The sequence below is a fragment of the Pyxicephalus adspersus genome, chromosome 7 (genome assembly GCF_032062135.1).
Source record: "Pyxicephalus adspersus chromosome 7, UCB_Pads_2.0, whole genome shotgun sequence".
In the NCBI taxonomy this organism is placed as follows: Eukaryota; Metazoa; Chordata; class Amphibia; order Anura; family Pyxicephalidae; genus Pyxicephalus; species Pyxicephalus adspersus.
In genome coordinates this window covers 7,645,565-7,659,319 of record NC_092864.1, presented here as the reverse complement: position 1 = coordinate 7,659,319, position 13,755 = coordinate 7,645,565, and positions in this window count along the sequence as shown.

Here is a 13,755-nt window from a genome sequence, read left to right as displayed (position 1 = left end):
ATAATGGAAATTACCCCTTAAAATAATGGTTATTGTAGAAGTTATTTTTCACATTTGCGCTCAATGTAGAACTTGACCCTTACATTAATGGTTAGTGTAGAAATTACCCTTTACGTTGGTGGTCAGTGAAGAAGTGACCACTTATACTAGTGGTCAGAGTAGAAATAACCCCTTACATCAGCAGTCAGTGTAGAAATGACCCCTTACATTGGTGGTCAGTGTAGGGATGATCTCTTACATTAGAGTTCAGGGTAAAAGTAAATTGGTGTTCATTGTAATTAAGACTCCTTACATTAGTAGTTATTGTAGAAGTGAGACCTTACACTAGTTGTCAGTGTAACAGTGACCCCTTATTTTGGTGGTCAGTGTAAAGGAACCCCTTTGTTGGTCAGTGAAAATTTAGATTGTAAAGGAGGGAATCTTCACATTTGTGGTCAATTTAGAAGGGGCTCCTTTCATTGGTGGTCAGTGTAGACATAAACCCTTACATTGGCAGTGAGTATAAATGTGACTTCTTACTTTTGTGGTTATTGTAAAACATTGGTGGACAGTGTAGAAGTGACACCTGTGGTGGACAGTGTAGAGTTGATCCCTTATATTGGTGGCCAGTATAGAAGTAACATTTAGCTTTTTATCCTCCCAAGCTACCTCTGCCCCTGCCACAATGCCATACCAGTTTCCATTTCCCTTCTAGACTCCCAAATAACTTATTGTGCATTACAAGAATCCATCATTTGTATGTAATACCTGATATAGGAAGCTAATATGTCAACCAATCCCACCCCAACCAGCATCCAGTTTGGAAATATCAGTTATGAGTAGAGTAGACCATTAGCCCCACCCCGTCATTAGTGCCTCCCCCCTTAGAGGAAGTGACTTTTTAATTACTAAGTTATGTATTGAATAATGTTCCTTCCCTGGGATCCGGTAATCCCATTATACTGCTGTCATAACTCAGAGCTCACATCAAAGTCACATTTCTCACAGGCTTATAGCCGTGGGGATTAGTGTGGGACCAGAGGGCTCTTGCAGTTCTGCTCACATTTATTGCTGAAACGTGCCCTGCCCTCCTCACTTCCTTCCCTGGAAACCCGTAGAGAGAGCTCTTATTATGATTCAATCTAAGCAAAAAGGCATTTTTCAAAAATTTTTAAAAAGTGTAGCTACAAGGAAGGGAGAAGAGTGGGGTGGTGGTCTCCTAAAAGCTCAGGAAGGATGGAGGAACATTATGGAGGAACTTAATTTTTATGACTACCCAGGGATAGACATTAGTCCATTGGTTCCTTGGTAAGGGCCTACATCTACGTGAGGGCCAAGTGCAGATGTGTAGATTCATATGGTATATGGGCATTGGGATGCCATCCTGAATGAATGATGACACATCTCAACGTGCATCAATGTGCCTGATGATGTGGTCCATTACCACAAGGTGTGGAACCACCATTAAGGCTTGGTTATATGGGCCATTAGCCTATGATGATGGGCATTTGAACCTGTGACACCTGCCTAAAAAGTTTCAATGTAGGTCAATTGCACCTGACAACAAATTCTTAGGGATCTCAGAAGCATCTCAAGCTGCGGTCAAACTAGCTCCATCAACACATGCCCGAAGTCTGTCAACATGGGCCTTAAATGAGTTCCAACGGCAAAAAATTGCTTACTTTGGTTGCTTTGCTGATGTATCTTAAGAAGAATGGTCGCATCCAAAGCAGGTCAAACACAACCATGAAAACTTCAATATGGCGCCATTAAATGGGAGGCTCTTGACCTACATTTGACGTTGACCTAAAACTGCAATACCCCTGATCAGATAAGGTCAAATACGACCATGGAAATGTCTTCAATGTGGCGTCAAGTCCCTTGAACCGTGTGTGATGTTAACTTCAACACTAAGTTTCTGACCTGATACCTAAATACAAGCCTGGTTACCCTTTCTGCCCTTCCAATGACCTACTAATGACTTCCATCTCATAACCTCTTCCAATGGGTGGGTTTGCTTAAAGTGCAAATGCATTTCAATAGCTATATCGCCATTGAAAGAAAGGCAAAGCAGATCAAACACAACCATACAAATGTCATCAATATTGTGGCATTAAATGGGAGTCTCTTGATCTACACTTGATGTTTACCTAAACATGCAATGTTCCTTATCAGATAAGGTCAAATACGACCATGGAAATGTCTTCAATATGGCACCAGTAAATGGGAGTCCGTTGACCTGTGTGTGATGTTGACGCTAAATTTCTGACCTGATACTCAAACACACCTCTAGTTACCCTTTCTGCCCCTCCTCTGACCTGCTAATGACTTCCAACTCATACCCTCTTCTCATGGGTGGTTTTGCTTGCAGTGCCAAAGCATTTCATTACCTATAGCAGCATCCAAAGCAGGTCAAACGCAACCATAGAAAAGTCTTCAATTTGGAGTCGTTTAATAGAAGCCCCTTGACCTACTAAAATGCTACATTTCTGACTTATTACTCAGATTCATCTCTGGTTACCCTTTCTGCCCTTCTAATGAAATACTAATGACTTCCAAATCATAACCTCTTCCCATGGGTAGCTCCAAGACTTCTCAAGAGCTGCCCCCACTCCCTTCCTTATCGTATTAGGCTTGCTTCAACCTTAACCCCATTCAACCCCCTTTTTCAAACCTGCCCACCCATTTGAGTACTGACCCATCACCAGTTACCCATTCCATGCCCTGCCTCACCTATGATATACTACGCCCCCCCCTCCTGGCTCATATTGGTCAGGGTCTCCAGTCTCATGGTTTGTACTCCTCAATTAAGCAAGTTTGTTATCAGAAATTCTTATTTATAGTACAGCGCTACGTAATACGTTTGCACTTTAATATTAAAGGGTAACAATAATGCAAATCAAATGTCCAAATGGAAAAAAATTGCCCATCTAAACAAAACCCAAAATTGACCTAATTGTCTGAAAGAGGGACAATTGGAAATTAAGGTTCAATGCCTGACATCTCAGCTATTCAGTGCTGCTCTTCTATCAGCTGTACGGTCAGCGGCGTCAGCCCATCTGGCCGGCCTTGGCACGCTCTCATGGAGGTTGGCTGGATATTCCCACTGAGGCTGTCACACATAATCCACATCCAACAGCCCGAACCAAAACATCCCATTGTGCTGAGCCGGCCCCGCATATTTTCCCAGCTTTACAGCCACAGCAACCCACTGCAGGACCTGGCGGGGGCACAATGATATCCTTGGCATGTAACCCCGGGGACCTTGCGTTAACCCCTTCTGCCACAGAGAGGCTTTGATGACTGGCGAGTATTGTGTGCCAACATTTTGCAGAGGGTGACCTCATGGAACGGTGCCCCCTACAAGCCAAAAATAATTCTTTGTTTTCTCTCGTAGAAGAATTTTCAGAACGTTGGCAGAAGTTGTAACCCTTCCTCAATATATAATTATTCTCCATGGTTTTGGTGGCCCTATTGAACAGATTTCCCACTGGATTACAAGGGAACTTTTGCAAGCCTAAATTTTTTTTGTTTGTTTTCTTTGGGTTGGGGCAAAGTTTGGGGGCAATGGACAAGCTAAAGTCGGTTTGTCTACAAAAAAAGAATCAAACTCGGGGTCTAAACTTTGGCTTATTACCAGACCCTCCTACCTGACATCATCGTGGTGGATGGTCACATAGTAGACATGGCGCCTCCTGTGGTTGCCAACATCACCCAGGAGAGAGGAGCCCAAACCAAGAATGGGGAGCTGTAGATGGGGATGGAGTGGCTGGAAACGGGAAAGTGATAAAAGTGGTGCCAATAGTTGTGTGCCCAGGGCAGTGCCCCACGTGGAATGAAGAAGAGTCTGGTAGAGCTGGAAAGGAAGAACTGAAAATTCTAGGGTTGGGGGGAGGGTAAGTGTTAGGTTTACAGGGAGGGTAAGTGTTAGGGTTAAAGGAAGGGTTAGCGTGAAGTTTACAGGGAGGGTAAGTGTGAGGATTACAGGATGGGTTGGAGTTGGGGTTATAGAGGGGGTTGGTGTTATAGGGAGGGTTAGGTAAAGGGTTATAGGAAAGGTTGATTTTATGGGAGCAGTTAGTGTGAGGGTTACAGGGTGGGTTAGTGTTAGGGTTATAGAGGGGGTTAGTGTTAGGGTTATAAGGAGAGTTAGTCTTAGGGTCACAGGTTGGGTTAGTGTTAGGGTTATAAGGAGGGTTAGTGTTAGGGTCACAGGTTTGGTTAGTGTTAGGGTTATAAGGAGGCTTAGTGTTAGGGTCACAGGTTGGGTTAGTGTTAGGGTTATAAGGAGGCTTAGTGTTAGGGTCACAGGTTGGGTTAGTGTTAGGGTTATAAGGAGGATTAGTGTTAGGGTCACAGGTTGGGTTAGTGTTAGGGTTATAAGGAGGCTTAGTGTTAGGGTCACAGGTTGGGTTAGTGTTTTAGTGTTAGGGTCACAGGTTGGGTTAGTGTTAGGGTTATAGGAAGGGTTAGTGTTAGGGTCATAGGTTTGGTTACTGTTAGGGTTATAGGAAGGGTTAGTGTTAGGGTCACAGGTTTGGTTAGTGTTAGGGTTATAGGGGGGGGGGGGTAGTGTTAAAGGGAGGGTTAGTGTGAGGGTCATAGGGAAGGATAGGTAAAGGGTTATAGGAAGGGTTCATTTTATGGGGGCAGTTAGTGTTAGGGTTAGTTGTAAGGAAGGTGTTAGCACTAGGAATAGAGAAAAGGATGTTGAGAATAGATGGAGGGTTAGTGTGAGGGTTACAGGGAGGGTTAGTGCCAAGGATATAGGGGAAGGGTTAGTGTTAGGGTATGGAGGGTTAGTAAGTGTTAAAGGTAGGCTTGGTATTAGGGTATGGGGAAGATTATGTTATAGAGAAAGTTAGTGTTAGGGTTACAGGAAGGGGGTAGTGCTAGGGGACAGAGTGCTAATGTTGAGGATAGAGGGAGGGTTGGTGTTAGGTTTATGAGGAAAGTCAGTGTTTGGGTTATAGGGAAGGATAGTGTAAGGGCTACAGGGTGGGTGAGTATTATAGGGACAGTTAGTGTTAGGGTTAAATGATGGCGATAGTGTTGGAGCAGGATAGGAGGAGGGTTAGTGTTGGGTTAATGGTAGGGTAAATTTTAGCAGTAAAGGGAAAGTTGAGTGTGTTATAGAAAGGAACAGGGAATGTAGGAAAAAAGTTAGGATCAGTATGGGGGTTACAGAAGGAATTGGTCTTGGGGTATAAGAAAGGTTACTGGAAGAGTGTAAACATCACAGGGAGGGTAATATTTGGGGTAACAAATGGGGGTCAAGCTTACAGGCCGGGTTAGTGTAAGAGTTACAACCAGTGTTAAGTTTATCCAAGACAAAGTAAACAAAATCTGTGCACCCTTCTGTGGACCCCCTCATTTTTCAGTTAAGCAAGGGTGCTGACTGCACTGTCTGATTGAATAACAGCCACTTATGGCTAAAGCTGCCTCTGTGTACAATAAACACCGTAGTGTCAGTACAGCACCAAGGCCAATTCAGCCTTCCCGATGTGAATTCCCAGAGAACGCCGTAATTGCCCTTCACCATGGGAAGGGCCCAGATCGCCCCCCTTTTTTTAAACACACGGACCCCATCATTTTCTGCTTTGCCCAAACATCTGGCACTTTACAAACTTTCTCAGATATAAAGCTGTCATTTGAGGCTACACAGGAGGTTACGACTTTCCCCGTGATGTTCACCGTGCGAAAAAAAAAAAACCCTGATGGCCCCCAGAGGTGCGGCTGCGATGGGTACAATTTAATGTTTGTTGGGCTCACTCACTTTCCCAGGTCCTCGCGGCGTAAAAACCACATTTTCACGCATCAATTTTCATGATTTGTGAAAAAAAAATTCTCTCACTGGCCTCCTTGGAACTCGCTTCCCATGAAATCCGAATCCATCGTCTTCCTCTGCACTGGAATGCCTCTCACTGCTGGATCTATCCGGGAAAAATATCTTTAACCCCTTCCAACACCAAAAGTTTGGGGCCAATGTGGAGATTCCTCGAGTCCCCAATAAAATTTTTGTTATTTTTTGGAAAATTGATGGAACTACGATATTCACTGCATTGATAAAGCGCCTGTCAGCGGACATGGTCAATAAAATTTTGGTTATTTTTGGAAAATTGACGTGACTATTTCGTTGGTGGCGGTCAGCTGACATGAGCATCACCAGGTGAATGTTTAGGTTATTTTTGGAAAAATGGTGAAATTATCCTAATCAATAAAATTTTTGATTATTTTTGGAAATTTGACGGAACTATTGCATTGTCTGCAAAGTAGTGGTCAGCTGACATGAACGTCACATTTGTGAATGATCTGGTGAATGCTATGCTCAGCATGATTGGCACTTTACAGATTGGCACATCGGGCACGCCAATTTGATAAACACCATGGGCCCCAATGGAGATCAATGGTCATTTTAGTTAATCACGTTTGGTGCGGTTGTCCCTATTTATAAGGAGCATTCGCGGATGCTATGGATTTGATTGGGCCACCTACCAATATGGCCATGAGTTACTCCAAGTGAATGGAGTCTGTGATCGTGTAAAGCTACGTATTCTCATCAAATCACTCATGAATGCACAGTAAAAAGAGGAGCAGCAAAATGTCACCTGATTCTCTCCACCTATTAGCATCCACTTTGTGATCACATGAGCTCTATACATGAGAATATCACAATAAAAAAATAACACCAGCATTTGCTGCAAAAATACCTTCAATCCAGAGATTTTTCCCACAGTTATTATTATTATTATTATTATTATTAATAATAAACAGGATTTATATAGCACAGTTCTAGATATTCTCAGTCTGATGACAGAACACGTGGGCCATCCTAGACCCACCCCCAGCTGGCGACTGGGCAGTGAAAGTAGAAGCAGCACAGTGATCAGCTAACCTCTCTGTTTTTGTTCTTTCTCCTCCTATCAGCATGCTTCTTGCCCGCTTATAGCTTCTTTTGCTGATTCTTCCCACACTTCTCACACTGTGTGATTGAGATATTCACTCTCTTTTAGCCTAAGTAAGCTAAATGCATTCCAGGTACATCCAAACAGAGCTCAAGCTTCTTGCTGATTGGAGAGTTCTAGTTCTGATCCCAGCAGGGGGCATGTTGGCTGCAGAGAGACCTCTGCTTCCCCAAAAAGAATAATGGTCCTGCTATACTGTGTGCTGGCAGGGGCTGGCCTTCTCTATGCAGGCTGTTGCTGCTTTCTAAAGGGAACAAATTGCTCCTCTTTTGTATTGATGCACCTGGAAACAATTCCACTGATTTACAATGAAGGTTTGGAAATTCGGCTTTTGTGAGCTGCACCCCATGTGGCAAATTTGAGTAAAATTAATATAATCGTACGGAAGGTTTATGGAAGATAATGATGTGATTGCTGCCAATCAGATACCACAGGGAAAGCAAATATACAAAACTTTGTTTTTACTAGTTTTACTTTTTGCAATTTCTGTCTTTGTTCTGATTGGAGGAATCTTCACTTCCTCTAAGAAGGGGAGGGGATGAGGTAGGGGGCCTGGAAGACACCCCAATCAGATCGCATCAGAGCCCCATTTATCAGCGTTTTTACCCCATAATGGACCTCTTATAATGATTGGGTCTCAGGAAACCCCTGCAAAAATTATACCACTGGGGGGGTTGGTGGGAAAAATGTTCCTTACAGTGCTGAGCAGAGAAAAATGGGGATGGTCAGTGGGAAGAATGCCCTTTGTATTGGTGGTTGGTAACGAGAACACTCCTTCCAATAGTGGGAAGTAGAAAAAACGCCTTTGACATTGGTTGCCAGTAGGAAGAAAGCCCCTATATTAGAGGTCAGTAGGACTAATGCCCCTTACAGTGGTGGTCAGTAGAAAGAATGATCCTTAAATAGGAAAAATGTCCTTTGTATTGGTGGTCAGTAGGAAGAATGCAACTTATAGTGGTAGTCAGTAGGAATAATGCCCCTTACAGTGCTGGTAAGTAGGAATAGTGGCCCTTACATTCATAGTCAGTGGGGAAAATGCTCCTTGCAGTGGTAGTATAGTAAGTAAGAAGAATGCCCTATTGCATTGCTGGTCAGTAGGAAGAATATTCTTAACAGCGGAGGTAATTAAGAAGAATTCTCCATAAAGTGCTGGGTAGTAGGAAGAATCTCCTTGACATTATAAGGTCAGGAGGAAGAATGCCTCTTACAGTGGTGAGTAGGAAGAATGGTCCTTACAGTTGTTCCCAGTAGGAAGAATGCCCTTGATAGCGGTAGTCTGAAGAAGAAATAACTCTTATAGTGGGCGCCAGAATGGAAAATGTGGTGGCGGTCAGTAGGAAGAATGCCCTTTATAGTGGTAGTATATCAAGAAGAACGAATGCCCCTTGCATTGGGGGTCAGTATGAAGAATGCCCCTTACATTTATAGTTTCGTAGGTAGGTAGAATACCCATTACAATGATGGTCAGTATGAAGAATGCCTCCTACAGTGGTAGTTTAGACATTATATAGACTGCCCCGTATGGACAGCTATAAAGATCATTGGTGCCATCTTTCTGGCTCTGGCCTTGGACCCCATGGGGGAGGGGTCAATCAGCCGGAGCTTACGGAACCCCCAATAACCTCCGGAGGACCCCTGGACTTTCAAAGACCTCTGGTTGGAAATTTCCATATCAGAGCCTCACCATGATCATCGTACACTGACTGTACAATATGAGTCTGACCTATGTGCCCAGGTTGCCCCCCCCCATGGTGCTGCAATGGTTGTATGACCTCCCCACAAACACACAGATAGGATTGTATGATCACCTCCTGGTTGTACGATGTCACATGATGCTGTACTGATCTATTTTATCAGATTCTGTTGTATCCAATCAGCTAATCACAGGCCCCCATACGGTCCTTCCTGATTGGTCTGCATCATATGTCACCCCCTAATACGTGGATATGATCACATGACCTGTGTATGTCCCACGTGTGGCCCCCTTCCCATGCATATCAATCTCTGCAATAAAAACCATCTCACATGAAGAGTTCCCACACAAATCAACTCCGCCATAAATTGTACCGAGACCGCATCACCAGCAGGTCCAGCTAATACGAAACAGAGGGGCCTTCTGCCCACCCATCTCCAGGGTGGAACAAAACCATTCCCAGACTTTATTGCCATCGTCCTGTGATTGCAGAGTGGTCCTGGCATGAAGGTCTTTGTTAGTTACTTCCTGTTATAGGGTGACAAAGTTCTGTCCCTGAGCTCCCAAGTTGTCACCCGTCAATCAAGCTTCCAGTGTAGACCACAAGTGCTCACTGCTCACACAAGGTGCATTCATTGGCTATTGCCACCCCCCCAAAAAAAAAACTTGCACCCCTTTAATTTTGCCACCATCATGTCATTCCATGTCCAGCACATGGCCACCAGGTTAGTGTTAGGGTCACAAGCAGTGTTATTGATAGGGTTACAAGGACGATTAGTGTTAAGGTTGGGCTTACAGGGAAGGTTAGTGTTGGGGTCACAGGAAGGCGTATTGATGGGGTTACAGGAAGGGTTAGTGTTGGGGTCACAAAAAGGGGGAATTGATGTGGTTACAGGAAGGACTAGTGTTGGGGTCAAAGGAAGGGTTATTGATGGGGTTACAGGAAGGTTTACTGTTGGGGTCACAGGAAGGGGTATTGATGGGGTCACAGGAAGGGTTAGTGTTGGGGTTACAGGAAGAGTTATTGGTAGGGTTACAAGAAGGGTTAGTGTTGGGGTCACAAAAAGGGGGAATTTGATAGGGTTACAGGAAGGGTTGGTGTTGGGGTCACAGGAAGGGATATTGATGGGGTTACAGGAAGAGTTAGTGTTGGGGTCACAGAAAGGGGTATTGATGGGGTTACAGGAAGGGTTATTGTTGGGGTTACAGGAAGGGTTATTGATGGGGTTACAGGAAGGGTTAATGTTGGGTCACAGGAAGGGTTAGTGTTGGGGTCACAGGAAGGGTTAGTGTAGGGGTTTACAGGAAGGGGTATTGATGGGGTTATAGGAAGGGTTAGTGTTGGGGTCACAGAAAGGGGTATTGATAGGGTTACAGGAAGGGTTAGTGTTGGGGGTCACAAAAAGGGGGAATTGATAGGGTTACAGGAAGGGTTAGTGTTGGGTCACAGGAAGGGGTATTGATTGGGTCACAGGAAGGGTTAGTGTTGGGGTCACAGGAAGGGTTATTGATGGGGTTAGAGGAAGAGTTAGTGTTGGGGTCACAGAAAGGGGTATTGATGGGGTCACAGGAAGGGTTAATGTTGGGTCACAGGAAGGGTTAGTGTAGGGGTCACTAGAAGGATTAGTGTAGGGGTCACAGGAAGGTTTATTGATGGGGTTACAGGAAGGGTTAGTGTTGGAGTCACAGGAAGGGTTAGTGTTGGAGTCACAGGAAGGGTTATTGATGGGGTTACAGGAAGGGTTAGTGTTGGGGTCACAAGAAGGGGTATTGATTGGGTCACAGGAAGGGTTAGTGTTGGAGTCACAGGAAGGGTTAGTGTTGGGGTCACAGGAAGGGTTAATGATGGGGTTACAGGAAGGGTTAGTGTTGGGGTCACAAGAAGGGGTATTGATGGGGTCACAGGAAGGGTTAGTGTTGGGGTCACAGAAAGGGGTATTTGATGGGGTCACAGGAAGGGTTAGTGTTGGGGTCACAGGAAGGGGTATTAATGGGGTTACAGGAAGGACTAGTGTTGGGGTCACAGAAAGGGGTATTGATGGGGTTACAGGAAGGGTTAGTGTTGGAGTCACAGGAAGGGTTAGTGTTGGAGTCACAGGAAGGGTTAGTGTTGGGGTCACAGAAAGGGGTATTGATGGGGTTACAGGAAGGGTTAGTGTTGGAGTCACAGGAAGGGTTAGTGTTGGGGTCACAGAAAGGGGTATTGATGGGGTTACAGGAAGGACTAGTGTTGGGGTCACAGGAAGGGGTATTGATGGGGTTACAAGAAGGATTTTGTTGAAGTTACAGGGAGAGTTATTGATTCAGGAGAGTGTTTTGGGGTCAGTTAATATGAAGGTCTCCAAGATGGTTAGTGTTGGGGTTCACGGGAGTTTTAGTGTCCATGGTAAAAAAAGAGGTTGAGAGGTTCCCATAGTGGGATAGTTTTGGGGTTACAGAGGGGGTTCAGGTGAGGGTTACAGGAATGGTTAGTAAAAGGGTCACAGGAAGGTTAATTGATGGGGTTTCATGGAGAATTAGTGTTGGGGTTAAAAAGGGATTTTGTTGGGGTTACAGGGAGGGTTAGTGTTGAGGTTACAAAAAAGGTTAATGGGAAGGTCACAGGACAGGTTAGTTTTGGGGTTACAGTAGGGTTCATGTTAGGATTCGGGGGAGTTTTTTGGGGTCAGGTAATGTGAATGTCACTAAGATGGTTAGTGTTGGGGTTCCAGGAATGATTAGGGTTACAGGGAGGTTTAGTATCCATAGTACAAAAAGGTTAAGAGGTTCCTAAAGTGGGATAGTGTCGGGGTTACAGGTGAGGGTTACAGAACGGCTAAGTTTGAGGGTTCATTTTGGGGTTACAAGGAGGGTAAATTGTTATGGTTGCATGGAGAGTTAGTGTAAGGATTAGTGTTAGGTTTAGGGGGCAGATTGGAGTTACAGGGAGGGGTATTTTAAGGAGACCAGAGCCTATTCCCAAATTCTGTCAAGTCACTTTCTCCGTCACATAAATCTGTACAAATAACAAAAAAACAAAACTGTGTGAACACGCCACTTAAAAACAATTTGTAATCAGCGGCAGGCCAACTGATTTTTATAGGTTTGCCCCCTTGGGGCCTTGGACTCTGTGGTTCCCCTTGCTGGTCCCATGATTTGGGTGATGGACGTTCCCCCTACCATATGTTCCACATCCGGCACCGGGCCGCTCCCACACTGCTGGTTCTCACAGTCCTCTGATGGATGACAGCCGATCATACTGTAAATATATAGGGGGGGGTTATTTGGTCCCTTTCTTTTTCAACTTTCCCCCCCATCACTTTTTCCTTTCCCATGGACGGCTCAGCGTAGATTTTCTCGCTCTGTTTCTGTTTATTTATTCCGGGTGATAAAAAAAACAAATTTCCACTTTCTAAAAATAAATCGATTTCCTGTTAATAAAACCCGCTGACCCCGCGTAAAGCTACCAATTCTCAGCTCAGGGCTGACAAAACCCAGATTCTCACACTGGGGCATATTTTTTCCAGGGGGGGGCGGTGAAGTTTTTTTTTCCCAAAACAAAGTTTACATTTGATCTTGACTGGTGTTCATATGAAGTGGATGGGATGGAGAAGCGGATGTAGGAGACGGCCAAGAATAACAGAGGGGGTGAGAACAGCAGCCGCTACAGAACAGAAAAAAATGTGATTAATTAATGTTTGGAAAGCCCGAGATCATAATGAGGGGGAAGAAATCTTCCGATTACACCTTAAATAAGCAACACGGGGCAATAAATTTCAAGGGTGGGGGGTGAAGCTGTGATAACTGTAACTAAATAACATTTGATTTGGTAAAAAACAGACGATCATCAGTTACCCCAATGTAGTTCTATTTTGTATGAAATGCTGTCAATTAGAAAGAGACGGCCAGAAAGTACGCAGATTCCGCTGATTTCTCTTAAGAAAGCGGTCTTAGAAGAATATGGAAGCCTTGTTTCTTCTCAGGTGCAATGAAGGTCCTAGAGGGGTTTTTGATTAAAAGGAAAGGTCAAAATATTTGCCTTGGTTGCTCCTTCAATGCATGCCAAATCTACAAAGAACCAAAAGGACACTACTTGAACCAAAAGGAGCGAATGGTGTGTAACAGCTAAGCTTCTCACCCATCATCTGGGAAACCTAGCCCCATCTTTTTACCCCCAGGTGCTGATCTCTTGTACCAAAAGTAAAAGTATTTTTGTAGTGTGTTATAGTCTTGTATCTTGAGGATAGCCACGAAGGTCCAAGAGGGCTTTTTTATTTGGGGGAAGGTCAAAATATTTGGACAAAAATGAAGTTTAGTCTCAATTGCTCCTTATCAATGCCTGACAAACCTTCTTGGAACCTCAAGAGAACCTCTGGTCTAAAAGGATAGAACCAGCAGGATTGATTGATACTTTATAGTCAAGCTTGTAGTTGTGTTCAATGGAGCCTTGAATATTCTGGAGGCTATGAAGACCCTCGAGGGCTTTTATTTGAGGGATCAAAAATTGGGTTTTGGGAACTATTGTCCCTCACAAGTGCCTGCCGAACCTTCATGGAGCCTCCAGGACCACCCACTCACTTGAACCACAAAGTGAAAATGGTGCGGCACAGAAAAGCTCTTCACCCATCATCTGGGGAACCAACCCCCAACTTCTTACCCCCAGGTGCTGATCCTAAAACAAACTCATCCTATGCCTCAAACAACTTTCCAGGTACCTCCAAGCCCCAACACATTGGAAAAACCATGGCTAAAAACCATTTTTAGGCAAATATTGTAGGCCAGTAAATTATTTCGGAGGTCAGGATCTGTTGGGTTACAACATGGTGCACACCCTCAGATCCATACGGATGTTCGTATTTCACAGACAGTTTTGGGAACTTGATATGCAGATAAAATTCAGAGAAGGCCAGGGATAGTGAGAGAGGGAGACAAGCAGAATTCTTGCATGGGTCACGCTGAGCTCATACTTGGCATAGACAGATAAGGAGGATTAAATAAGGCCAAGCTGACAGATATCAGGGATTTCATACGCACAGCAAACAGACATAACATGTTGATTTACAAAACACATGTACGTGTGAACTCTCCATCAATATGAGATCCATTTCTAGTGATGACTGAATCCAGGACACGATTAGC